The sequence below is a fragment of the Rhinolophus sinicus genome, chromosome 4 (assembly GCF_057876585.1).
Source record: "Rhinolophus sinicus isolate RSI-liver-muscle chromosome 4, RSI-T2T, whole genome shotgun sequence".
NCBI lineage: Eukaryota > Metazoa > Chordata > Mammalia > Chiroptera > Rhinolophidae > Rhinolophus > Rhinolophus sinicus.
The window spans coordinates 47,540,825-47,554,372 of record NC_142504.1 but is presented as its reverse complement, the minus strand read 5'-3'; the positions used below and the strand labels follow the sequence as shown (position 1 = coordinate 47,554,372).

The 13,548-nt window shown below is 40.3% G+C and overlaps 1 protein-coding gene and 1 pseudogene across 4 annotated transcripts in view; both read left to right on the top strand.

Moving 5' to 3' along the window:
• RELN (reelin) overlaps positions 1 to 13,548 on the top strand; it is a 504,226-nt gene that overhangs the window by 59,521 nt on the left and 431,157 nt on the right. The window lies entirely within an intron of this gene.
• On the top strand, positions 10,106 to 10,897 carry LOC109435615 (large ribosomal subunit protein mL40 pseudogene; annotated as a pseudogene).

The window sequence follows — 13,548 nt, the reverse complement described above, 5'->3', positions numbered from 1 at the left end:
GATAATACTATGGAAAAATCCTTTTTTAAAAAAAATTAAAATATTTTATAGTTACATGCAGCTTAACTATGTCTATTAGGGAGTTCTATCAATTATTAATGTTGATTTAATCAGTTTACAAACATAACAGGTATATGATATATCTGTCACAAAACATGACATACACAAGTATCAGCAATGTCACCCTTACCATTGTCTTGAACAAGTGCACAGTGTTTGAAAAGATGAAAATAATTTGAAAATTTGATGGTATATTATCAACCTCCCCAAAAAAAAAAAAAAAAAAACAAAAACTACAAACAAAAGCAAATATTTACGTTTTGAACAACTTGAGGGCACTATTAAGAGTCACCCTGTGATTTGTTACATGAGTTCAAATTTTCTTCAGATACCCTCAATTAAACCACATTTTGGAAGAATCGGTAGGCCCTTCCTGTTAAAAAGAAGGAACAAAAATTTGAGAAAGTGTAATAAAAAACAAAACAACTATAGGTCTTTATGATTACGTAAAGGTTTTAAACACCTGATTGTCCTGGAAAAAAATTATACAAGTGTGTTTTCTTTAGGTATCTGTGCATTTGATTGTAACACATTTACCCGTGTATAGGCATATGAAAATTGCTAGGTTTATTTTTCTCAGCCTAGAAAAGCTTCACTAACATCTATGTATCAAAGAAAAGAAAATTCTTAGATATCCTTTGAGAAGGTTGGGGGTGATAAATCTCCCCAAATGCTTTCTTTTAAGGCTAATCTTTGCTTAAATTTTAAAAAGATATGATGAGTTATAGACAAGGTAATCCTTCCTTTAGAAAAGAAAGAACAAAAGGATGAAAATTGCTGAAAATCTGAACACCACATTCCTATTCACATCACTTTAATAATTTATTGAGTGCAGGGCCAACAATATGAAATTTTCATGTATGAGTATCATCCAGCCTCATATAAAAGTAACACATGAAAAATAAGGTTAGAGATAAGTCAAAAATACCAGTAAATCTTGGTTATAGTTCTCTAAATTATAATAAGTGTTATTTATAAAGAAAAAATAATTTTTTTTGGTTCTAGAAACAACAATTTTACCATTATTGTAGGAATTTTAAAAAACTCCAGTTACATTATGAAAACCAAAAGTGGCTAGAAAAAAATCATTACTGTTTTAACTGTAGTTGGGACTAGAAGTAGGGTAGAACATTGTAAAACTATATTTTTCTTCTTTATATTCAAGATCACTAGTTAAGGAATTTGTGTTTAGCAAAGTTGGACAATCAAAATTTTGCTTAGGATCGCATCTCAGGTGCTTATTCTGACAAAAATCTCCAAACCTTTGAAAGGGATTTCACCTGAATAAAATATATTTTACCCCAAAGGTTAGTTTGTTCAGAAATGCTGAGAGGGTGTGTGTGTGTGTGTGTGTGTGTGTGTGTGTGTGTGTATGTGTGTGTGTGTGTCTGGGGGGGGGGGCTTAGGGAATAAAGAAGAAAGGCTGTGGAGGGATGGAGAAACAGGAAGATTTACTTTACATTTACCAAACACTGTCATTTAAACTTATTTCCAAAGGGCTTAATTTAAAAATAATAAATTCACAAACATATTTGACTGCACCCGTTTTATCTCCTAAGAAGAATTTAAACAAGGGAAAAATCTCAGTGGCTCTCCTTTGATTACTGATGGTGCTGGAAGATAAGACTTAGAGACTGTGCATGGTTCATCTGAATCTCTGAATCGGTAATAAATATATCACAATAGGCTTCCACAGAGATGCTGGATCCCTGTTCCAGCCAGCAAAAAGCATTTTTACAGACACTAGGAAATGTTTTAATACATCATTAAATTTTGCATATAATGGATCTCCTATGCCTGTCACAGTTCCCAGATAATGCTCTGTCTTTCCTTTCCTTTTAGGTGGAGACAAATGTAGGAGGGAGTTTGCAGGGCTTTCTCCCCCTGCTTTCAGAGGTGGGCCGATCCAGGGCTCTTTTGACCTTATTATTTTGATCTTCAGTTTAGTCCTCCATCACACTGCATTTAGTCCTCCCTTGGAGGCCATTCTTTCTGCCTTCTTTGTCCCCCAAGGAGCAGTACAAATCCATATAGAATGAAAAAGAGGAGTAATAATAACAATAACAAAAGGCTGTGATAATGGTCAGTGCTGCAGACATCAGGTTAAAAGCATTCTGCACAGTAGCCTGCAGGGCACACTCCCAGGAGACTATACCCATGTACCTGGGGCTTGAAAGTACCACTGTGCCACTGCCTTCCAGGGGAAAGTCAAGCTCCTGCGGCCCTCTCAGGACTTCGGAGATGGAGGCTGCTGTGTGTAATGCAGTCTGTCTGGGGTGAGGAGCGTGCTTCCATTTCTTAGAGCCCCTTAAGGCAAGGTACTTAAACCTTCAGCCCTTAGGTTCGGCTTTCTCATGCCTGAAAGAGTGTAATAATGGTACTTATTTCATGGGGATATTGAAAGGGTTAAATAAGTTAATTCCTACAAAAGACACCACAGTATTGTTTAGCTGTTAATTGTGGAGGTGTCTGTTAAGTCTGAGGGAAAAGAGCTTTTAATGGATGATCTAGGACGGCCATCAGAGACAGAGGGTCAGGAAAGGCGAGTGTTGCTCAGGTAGCGGCGTTTCTCTGGGGATGACAGGAGGCTATGCTAGGTGGGCAGCCTCTCCTTCCTCATCATGCCCTTTGGGGTACTTGTTAAGGAAAATAGGAAAGGCGTGGGTGATCTCTCTCCACCCCTCACAAAAGGCTAACTGGAGTCCATTTGTCCTCGTCTCATTTGTTAAGATCTCTGTGTTCAATTCACTACTACAGATCCATGCCCTCCCTCAGTGAATTTTGACCTCCACTTACTTCTTTTACATATTTACTTGGGGTTTTTTTTGGTTGTTGCTGGTTTGGGTATGTTATTCTAGAAATGCCCGGCTTAATATTTGAAAACCACGTCATGATGGAATTAATGTATTTAATGAGAAGTAGTTCAGGGATCACGTCCTTATAGAGGTTTTGAATGTAAATGCTAATGTATTTTTAGATGGCCTCTATTTGATACACAGAACAAGTAGCACTTCAAAGAAGAATCAGTAGTTGAACATACCATGTTGATGAAATTTTGTAGCAAATAAACTCAGTTTATTTCATTTTCAGAGTAATATGTTTGTTCCTCAGGCTATTTAATCTGTTCTGTATTCAAAAGGCAAATGAGTTTCTGTTCATAAGGCAAAATGTGGCTTTTTAAAAAAAATAGTGACAATATTCTCCTGGTGTTTTCATTTTCAAACTATATAAAAATAAGAAATAGAAACTGCAACCGGTTCATCATTACTAATACTTAATTTCAACATTTTTGCAATTTGCTGTCTTCTGATGTTTGCCATCTTGAAAAGATGGAAACATCATTTTATATGTTTCTTTTCTGCACATATTAAAGGTCTTTTGTATAAAGTCGTAATGGAATATGCTTGAAGTGATCAAAATTTAATGGACCATAGAGCATCTGTAGGCCAGAGCTTTAGAATGAAATGCAAACAGCATTAAATGCCTAAATTTATTTTCTTCCATACTTTCATCTTATAGTGATTTTCTGCAAGAATGGTATTAGCGTCTTGTTGGGAACAGTTAATAGAAGCTATAATAGATAATAACTGACTCTGTAATTAGTCATTTCAAGACAGAGGTACTCTTTGAGCCACTGATAAGAATTGAATTGTGTCGCTACATCATGTTTTCATTCTGCTGTCACAAGCCAGCCATCCATATTCATAGACTCCTGGTGCTAAGCGCATTGCCAACTGAACACAGATGTGGGAGAGATATTTCCTCAGCCTTTTGATCCCTTTTTATTTTTTATTTGAGGAAATGGCAGAGTAACTTCAGAGTGAGAATAAGGGTATAGGTGTCTTAGAGACAAAATTATCAGAAGATTAATTTGGTATGTACATACAATATGTGTATATATTCACCTACAAAGTACATACATGCAAAAAAAACACTATTGTGATTAAATGTACCATTCAACCATTTTCTCTGACATTTCTGGTTTTTGAGTACTCTAATTTTTATTTTTTGAAATTAATTTCCATTTTTTGTTTCCTTCCAAGAGAAACATCCATTTTCATACACTTCTCCAAATAACACTGATCCCCCCCCCCCCCCTCCGTGGAACAGACACTAGATTTCACAATTTTAGTTACATTTGCTACACTACATTCTCAGTTATATTTTACTTTATGTCATTTTATATTGTAACAAATGTTTTTGTGTGGTTGAGTTCAACATACGTTGGTTGAGCTCCTCTTCTGAGCCGAGCTCTGAGGGGGGGCGGAGTGTGACCAAGTGCTGCACAGTTCCTGAAAGCTGTGGGATGTCCGAAGGGGTGAGGTAGGTGGCTTTCCCCAAGAGGTCAGAAAAGACTTCATGAGGGAGGTGGCATCTGAGCCTGTGCCTGAAGAATGGGTAGGATTTTAATGAAACAGGAAGTCATTCTAGGTGAGGGCACTTCTTAAAGAAAGGCAAGGAGACAGGGAAGTAAAGAACACGTTCTAGTTTAACTGGATCACAGGGTGTTTTTGGGTGAAATGGGGAAATTTAACTGCAGAGATTAATTCTGGTCACAATCCAAAGGTCTTTAAAAATTTCATGTAGGACAGGATTTTTATCTGTGTATGATAGGAAGCTAGAGATGTTTGTTGAACAAAGGAATGATGTGATCTGATAAGACACATTTGCTTTCTGATTATAGGTAATAATATACATCCTTTATTTCTCCCCCTAAAATGTACTGGTAAGTTCAAAATTCTACTTGCAAACCATAATATTGATATTGCTTCCCCCCCTCTATAATTAAAGTAGCTAGTTTTTTTGTATAATGGTTGAATGCAAAAAATGTAAAAGATATAAAAATTGACTAAGAAAAAAAGTCCCCCGGGGAAGCATTTTATAAATTTATCTTGAAAATTTGTAAAACCATGAGAAGTAGATCATATGGCAACTGAATAGTTTAAATAGGTTTACCTATTTAAAGTCATGAAATTATTGTTTGATGATTTTACATAAACCTTTGCTGTCTGAAATGGATAACTGGTGTGTCCTCTTTTAATTTGTATAAAATAGCTATAATTGCTAAGGTATCAGGTAGAGTTTATAAACATTTTGCTAATAGGGAACTAGTTCTAAATATTTATTTTTGCCTTTCTAGTTAATAAAACCCAAATTACAGTGCTAACACAGTTTTTGGCTCATAGAAGGTCTTATATATAGTTTAGTTCTGAATGTGTATAAAGTCTGATTGTGTATAGTAAACCATTCCTTTATATTATCATAGGCCACTCTTCTGCTTTCAGGAAGATTAGTCCAGTTGTTTGGGTGGCAGAAGTTTGTGGATGTAAGTGATGAGCTAAGACTAGAGAAGCTAAAATAGTGCTTGAAGGGTGAGTCCCAGTGGAATTAGAAGAAAGTCAAGTCAGGACACATAGGAAGGGTAAGAGCCAGTGCACATTGCAGGGCAGATGAAGCTTGATAGGAAGGAATCAGGAAGATACCAGAGACTAAGGTAAGGGGAGAGGACCCAAATGAAAACTGGAATTGGCAGGGGCTGATGCTGCAGAATTACACAGCTAAGGGCAGCTGGCCAGAGCAGCCCCACAGCCTGAAACAATTGTTCGTTTCTATGGAGGCCTTTTTATTTTATATTAAAGGAAACTCTGCTGGATTAACCAGAGGCCGCAAGTAGAGATAAGTGGAAGCAGTTGATAAAAAGGGAAAGAGGGACAGAGAGAAGGGTGCTCCCAATATTTCAAAGTCCAAGTGCCTTGGTATAAAGTTTGCAGCATCTCCCTGGGATTGCTCTTGTGTTCACTGCCATTGCTCTAGTCAGTAAAAACATGGGTTTAGACATTCTGAAGTTTCCTACAGTATAGCAGGGAATCCAAACTATGTCAAGTGTTTTTTTTTGTTTGTTTTTCTTTTTTCTTTCTTTTTTTTTTTTTTTTTTTTTTTTAAGATTTGTATGAAAATATAGCTAGCATACAATGTTATATTGATTTTGGGAACACCATAATTATTCCACATTTATATACCTATAGAAGTGATCACCATAAGTCCAATAACCACTTGACACTGTACCATGCTATCACAATATTATTGACTATATTCCCCATGCTGTATATTACATCCCCTTGACTTATTTGTTTTATACCTGGAAATTTGAACCTCTTATGACCCTTTACCTTTTTTCTCCATTATTAAAAATTTTCAATTACAGCTGACATTCAGTATTATTTTATATTAATTTCAGGTGTACAGCATAGTGGTTAGACATTTGTATAATTTAATGCATAGTCCTCCTAACTAGTCTAGTACTCACCTGGCACTATATATAGTTATTACCATATTATTGACTATATTCCCTGTGCTTTACTTTACATCCCTGTGACTTTTTTGTAACTAATATTTGTACTTCTTAATGCCTTCACCTTTTTCACTCTGTCCCCCAACACCCCTCCCATCTATCATCCCAATAAATCTAGTACCCATCTGACACCATACATAGTTATTACAATATTATTGACTATTCCTTATGCTATACCCTACATCTCCTACATCCCCAAAACTACTTTGTAACAACCAATTTGTACTTCTAAATCCCTTCCCCTTTTTCATCCAGTCCCAACCCTTTCCATCTGGCAACCATCAAAATGTTCTCTGTATCTATGAGTTTGTTTCTGTTTTGTTTGTTTGTTTATTTTGTTATTTAGATTCCACATATAAGTGAAATCACACTGCATCTGTCTCTCTGTCTGACATACTCCACTCATCACAAACACCCTCCAGGTCCCTCCACGCCGCTGCAGATGGCAAGAACCCATTCCCTTCCAATGGCCAAGCAATATTCCATTGTATACTCTTTATTCATTCATCCATCGATGGACACCCATGCTGCATCCACATCTTGGCCATTATAAACAATGCTGTAATTAACAAAAATTGGTTGTTTGAGGCCAAGTCATGCACCATGGCCGGCTGTTGCTGGTGCCAGCTTAGGGCTGTTCCGCCAGAGGTACAGGACACGCCAAAGCCAGATGCTGTTTATTTGGGTTTTGTGAACCTTTGAGAGATTTTAGGAATGTCTGCAGCATGAGCTAAGACAGGCTGTTTATACAGAAAAGCCCCTGGAAATGGCTTGGGTGTGCTGGAAGGTTGAGTGGGGTGGGGTCTCCAGGAATCACTAGGATAGGGCAGATGAAAGGTGTTAGCCGGTTTGATGGAGACTCAGATGTGCCGTCTACCTGTGTCTGCTCGCAAGGAGGGAGAGGGCTCAACAAAGAAACAATGGCTTCCACCAGCTCCTTGGTCTGGGAGAAAGCTGCCTCTCCAGCCCTGGCCCTGAGGCTAGACAACTCAGTTCCCTCCCCCACACACCCTAGTATGTCTCTGTCGCCTCTGCAGCTGCTGCCCCAGCGCTGGAGCTCAGAGCCAGTGATTCTGTTGGTGAGTAAGTCCATGCTTGGTCCCTTTAAGAGGAGCACTTGTGAGTGCGCCACCCTTTGTCTCACTCATTCACAATCTCTGCTGGTTTTCACAGCCATAAGTTATGGGGACTTTTCTCCCCAGCTCTGAACCCTGGGCTGGGGAGGGGCTGGGGCCAATTGCTCCTCAGGAGGACCTCCACAGCTGAGATATTCCTTCTGATTTTTTAATGGTCGCACGCAGGTGTAGGACCAGCCTGTTCCACATCTCTGCCCCTCCTGCCAGTCTCGAGGTAACTTATTCTGTATATCTGTAGTTGTAGGGCTTTGCTTCAGCTAGCCTTCAGGTAATTCTCAGTAATGGCTGTTCTGTGGTTTAGTTGCAATTGATGTGGTCCTGAGAGGAGGTGAACATAGCATTTACCTACTCTGCCATCTTGACCAGAAATCCCCATATCTTGATGTTTTTCAAATATAGAAATTGGGCCCATTATCTTCTTGAGTAAAAGGGAATCTGGTGATCAGAAAGATATGTTTTGTATCCCATACAAGCAACATTTCCTCTTACTTAAAAAAAGAGATTGGTCACCAGTTCACATATGGATGATGCATTACATCTGTTTAAAGGAGGAAAAGGAACGCTTGATCCACAGTGTCAAGAAGCTAGCAGCTTTCCAAATGCAAATATTTTTTCCCTTAAAAAGTACTTTAGATTCTCAACTCTAACAAATAGATTATAATCAATTTGTTTTAAACAGGGAACTTTTTCTTTAGGTGATTTGTGTAAACATACAGCATGTGAAAATGTTTGTATACTTAAGTTGGTCTGCCTTTGGCGGGTCTCTTGATCTCGGCATTGATTTGTCTTGCACTCTGGAAAACATTTTAAATATATAACTAGCCAACTTTTCTGTCTTCTTTCCATGTGGCTTTTCCAAGTGGGAGTCATCTGACATAGGAAGTCTAGGGTTCACAACATACTTTCCTCTGGAAACTAGTGAAGATATCCTTACACCACTTTTGTGTGAATGAATTATTCCTTAATTTATGCTTCAATAAATATTTATTGAACATCCCAAAGTGTTAGGAATTGTTCCAGACACTTGAGATATATTACTGAACAAAAACACTTAAGATACCTGGGTTGATGGAGTTTACATTCTAAAGAATGAGGATGACAATAAACATAAAAACAAAAAGTATTATAAGTAAATATATCAGTATAATAATGTGTTAAAAGGTGATAATTATATATAAAAAAAAAAAAAAAAAAAAAAAAAAGAGGGAGAAAGTAGAACCAAGTATGAAACTTTGGGAATGTGGGGATTATAGTGGCAGGGAGATGGGGGCTGTTTGCAATTCTAAATAGTGTGGTTAAGGCAGGCTTCATTGAGAGAAGTTTGAACTATTTATAACACTTGAAAGAGGTGAGGCAATTGGCTCTTCAGGTATGTGAGGGAAGAGGCTCCAACGCAGAGGAAAGCGCTAATGCAAAGACTTGGCGTGTCTGAGCAACAGCACAGAGGCTAATGTGGCTGGAGTGGAACAAGCCAGGGAACGAGCAGAAGATGAGAACAGAGAGGGAATGGAGTCAGATCACATAGGACCTCGTAACTGCTGTAAAGACTTTGACTTAGAGCATTGGAAAGTTGTAATCAGAGGAGCGACATGATCTGGTGTATATTTTAAAAGAATTCCTCTGACTTGTATACTGAGAATAGACTGTAGTGAGAGGAGGGTAGAACCAGGAACCCAGAGCAATGTCTGAGGAAACAATCCATAGGAGAAACAAGGCAGTAAGTGGTTAGGTTCTGGATATGATCTGTAGGCAGAGCCAACAGGATTTACTGATTCATTAGATTCAGGGTATGGGAGAAGGTGATTCCAAGTAGTCTCGGGTTTTCATCTTGAGCAGCAGGGAATATGGTGCCCCCATCAACTGAGCTGGGGAAGGCCTCAGCAGGAGCAGGTGTGGGGGTGGGGTGGGTGTTCAGGTTTGGTGGTGCTGAGGTTGAGACGCCTCTTGGACATCCAGGTGGAGACGTGGGAGAACAGCTTGCTGTATATCTGGAGTATATGTAAAGACAGACATAAAGAGACCTGGACTGAGGATAGAAATTTGGCAATAGCTTACGGATGGCATTTAAAACCAAGAGACTCTAAGATTAATAAGTGTTTTTCTTATTAATTACATTTTTTTCTAAGACACTCAATGTTCAGAAATTATTTCTCACACCTGACCACCTGGCCACGAGGTTACCAAATAATAGATATTCACATAACTACTAGGAACAGAACCAAGCACAGAGAAAAGTTGCTCTGTCTGACATAATACTATTAGGAATTAATGTTATTTAAAAGAATAATATTAGGAATAAAGTGCAGTCCTCTTATTCCTGAGGTGTTTTCGCTAGACTTTGCTGCTTCAGCACCCAAGAATCTGTGTAAAACAGAGAACTGATTCAAAGCAGGCGTGTGGAGGAGTTAAGATCAGAACTTGCTGAGCCATGATCCCGCTCCCCGAGGTCGGAACCCGGGAGAGCGGAGCGTTGGGACGGCCGGGCCGTTGTGCGCGGCACCGCGAGCCGACAGCCGGGGGCTCGCCCGGAAGCGGCCGGTCCGCCACCTTAGGGGCCATGGCGGCCGCGGTGGTAGGAGCTACTGCACGCGCTTTGCGCTCGCGGTGCTGGCGGCTGCGAACTTGGCCGACACAGGTCAGAGACACCCACCAGCGAGCGTCATTGTTCTCTTTCTGGGAACTCATTCCCATGAGAGCAGAACCTCTGCGAAAGAAGAAGAAGGTAGATCCTGAAAAAGACCAACCAGCAAGGGACCGTTTGAAAAAGAGGATTCGACGACCGGAAAAGGCTAGCCAGGAGCTAATTCCCATTGAAGATTTTATTACACCTGTGAGGTTCTTGGATCAAGTGAGACAGCGGCCTCAGGTTGAGCTCTCCTTTGAGGAGAGTGAGCGGAGAGCTTTGCTTCTGAAGAAATGGTCCCTGTACAAGCAGCAAGAGCATGAGATGGAGAGAGATGCCATCAGGTCCATGCTTGAGGCCCAGCAGGAAGCTCTGCAGGAGCTGCAACTCACGTCCCTGGAGCTCCACGCGGAGGCCATCAAGTGAGACCCAAGTCTGTTTCCCTTTGAGAGAGAAGGTCCAAATTACACACCGCCTGTCTCCAACTACCAGCCCCCCAAAGGCAGGTACCACGACATCACCAAGGTGTGCACACAGGTGGAGTTCAAGAGGTAGCGCTGCAGGGAGCTGTCTGAACATGCCGTCCTTGTGAGCAAGAACCAGGGCTCAAGCCTGCTTGTCACACAATTAGGCATGCTGTGAAGAAATGTAAGTTTAATCAAGAAAAAAAAAAAAGAATTTGCTGCGTCCTCTGGGTCTGGAGAGGCACTGGGTGGCAAATGAGGGGAGGTCTGGCAAGGGATTAGCAGCCTGGATGGACATCTAAGGGACACAGCAGACCTTGGTCACGCTCAGCACCCAAATACAAGTCAGGCAGGCATCTTCCTGCGTGCACATCTCTAAGGGACTGAAACATCACTAGATATGTAAAGCTATCAGTAAATTGAATTTATCAGTTGTCATGGTAGATGTGACGGGTTTTGTTTTGGTGTGAGGCAAATAACAGTTTGAGACTAGAATTGAGGGACTCGGGAAAGACCAAGAGCTGCCACACGTGCTTCTTTTTCTCAGCCCTTTCTCCAAGAATGTTTCGTCTCTGTTTAAAATTAACACAGAGCAGACAGGAGGGCAAATTAGTAACAAGCTAGAGATACGACTTGTCTTGGGCCCGCTGAGGGCACAGCTCAGGCTTGGTGTGTACTGTGGTCAGAAATGAAGTAGTGGTCAGAAATGAACCCAGTGAGTGGATACGCGCAGGCATCTAGTGAGGGAGATTCCATGAGATCTGTACAGGACTCCAGTTCTCAGGAAGGGAGGAGAGAGGCAGAGCTTCAAGGTCAGAGAGGGCAGGGAAAGGGAACGAACTTTTATTGATTAGTCACCATATGCATGATAGTGTGTTAAGGAGGTAAATACATTGACAGAGAGGTGATACATGTATTTCTTTTAATTCTTACAGTAATGTGATAGTATTATTATCCCTCTTAGTAAATGAGTGATCTGACACTGATCAGAAATAGAGAGAAGTGAAACTCACATTCAGGTTTGCCTCACTCTGAAGTCCATAAAACCCTTAACTTTTTAGAATCTTGAAATTAGAAACCAGAGTAGAAGTATTAAGGAATGGAGAGGAGTCCACAGGGACTGTGTTTGTGCATTAATACAAGACTGCTGCCATCTTACTGGACTGGAGTGGAGCAGATGGAGAGGAAGTAGGTAAAGTAAGGGTCCCATGGGTCCATAGTGAGACACTGCAGGTCGGATCTGATTTGCAATGAAGGATGACTGTGGAGCCCAGTGCTCAGGATAGTCAGCTTAACAGGCAGTAGCTTAATTCTAAACCCCACTGGTTGGGGGCACAGAGCAGTTTAAGCTCTTTTTACCTTAGTCGAAATGAGCTCACTTGAACCAAAGGATGGAGGCATCAGTAGAACCAAATATGGAAATCTGGGGTGAACAAAATGGGGGACTTGTGATTAGAGTGTGATTCTGTAGATGAGGACATTTTGGCTCCAAGGCATGAAGTGGTTTTGCTCAAGAACAGGTAGCAGCAGATGAGTGCCCAGTGCGCAGATCTCATGTCTCACCTCGCCACCTTGGGGTTCACCTTCTGGCCACCCCGGGCCCTTCTCTAATACCAGTGATATTGCCTCCTGCAGCTCTCACTTTCCTTTTCTTCAAAGACTCCTCATACATGTGAATAATCCGGGAAAGAGGTTGTTATTAAACAAGGGTTTGGCCATGGCCACTTTGCCACGTTGGGATTTGGGGGAAGTAGAGAGAAAACAGAAGAAAAGCCAGGTAACCAACGTCAGATTTTTTAGATGATATCAGATGGTTCTGGACAAGGTTCTTAATTGTTTTGTTTCACAAATTCCTCATTTGTATCCTGGGAATAACAACAGTACCCCTTTATAGAGATGTTTTGATAATGAAATGAGATAATACATGTTAACTTCTTAGCTCAGTGCCCCGCTGAGTGGTTTCCATGTAGTTTACATGCCAGCGTGGAAAGTATCGGGTATTATATTAAAGGATATGAAGGAGATTTACTCCAACATCTAATGGCATTTTGGAGGTAGCATGATGTCAGGGTATTCTAACGATATATGTGTCTTGTTTTATACTTTCTAATGTGGATGTTTCAGACTATTCAGTTCTACACACTAGATTTCCTGGAGTTTAATTTAAACATTCTCATCAAAGTTAATATGACTGGTCCTTACTGCCTCCAAGCCTGATGATAGCTTTGTACTGTGCACTACCAAAATAATACCACCTTCGCCCAGCTGCTTTCCGCAAATGGCATCATCTTGATCTTATAAAACCAATGCAGGAGAAAATATTGCGTAAAGGAGCAAATGAGGATCAATTTTGAGAGTGGTGAGCAAGATGAAACTTTAAGAAGCCAAACCTGAGTAGCATACAGATAGATATATTTAACTTGACCCTTTTCTTCCCAGGAACATCCTGATTTTCTGGTTATGAAACCATTTGGAGTCCTCTTGTAGACTTTGTTCTGAAACTTAAAGCATGCAGTGGTCTTCTTTTCTTGTTCTCAAAAGGGAAAGCGCTGACTGTCTTCATGCAAATTAGTCTGCTTTTGTCAAAAAAACTTCAGGGGACTCATCTATGAAATGTAGACTCACAATAAGAAATACAGTGCATCTTACTGTTCTTCTTTCAGCCATTGTAAGATTGTTTCCCACAGTATGGAATACTTGGGAAAAAAAGTGTCTCATCACAATGCCAAAACTCCAGCGATGCCTTTGACTGCCTTCGGGGGTGGTGGTGGAGGTGGGGAAACGAGCTATTCAGTACTACATTATTTTCAGATGATTTTGCACATAGCTAGGGAAAGTGCAAATGAATGTAGAAAGATAGGACTGAGGTACAAAATTTGGGACCAGCAATTACAGACATTGGAGTTCTGAGCT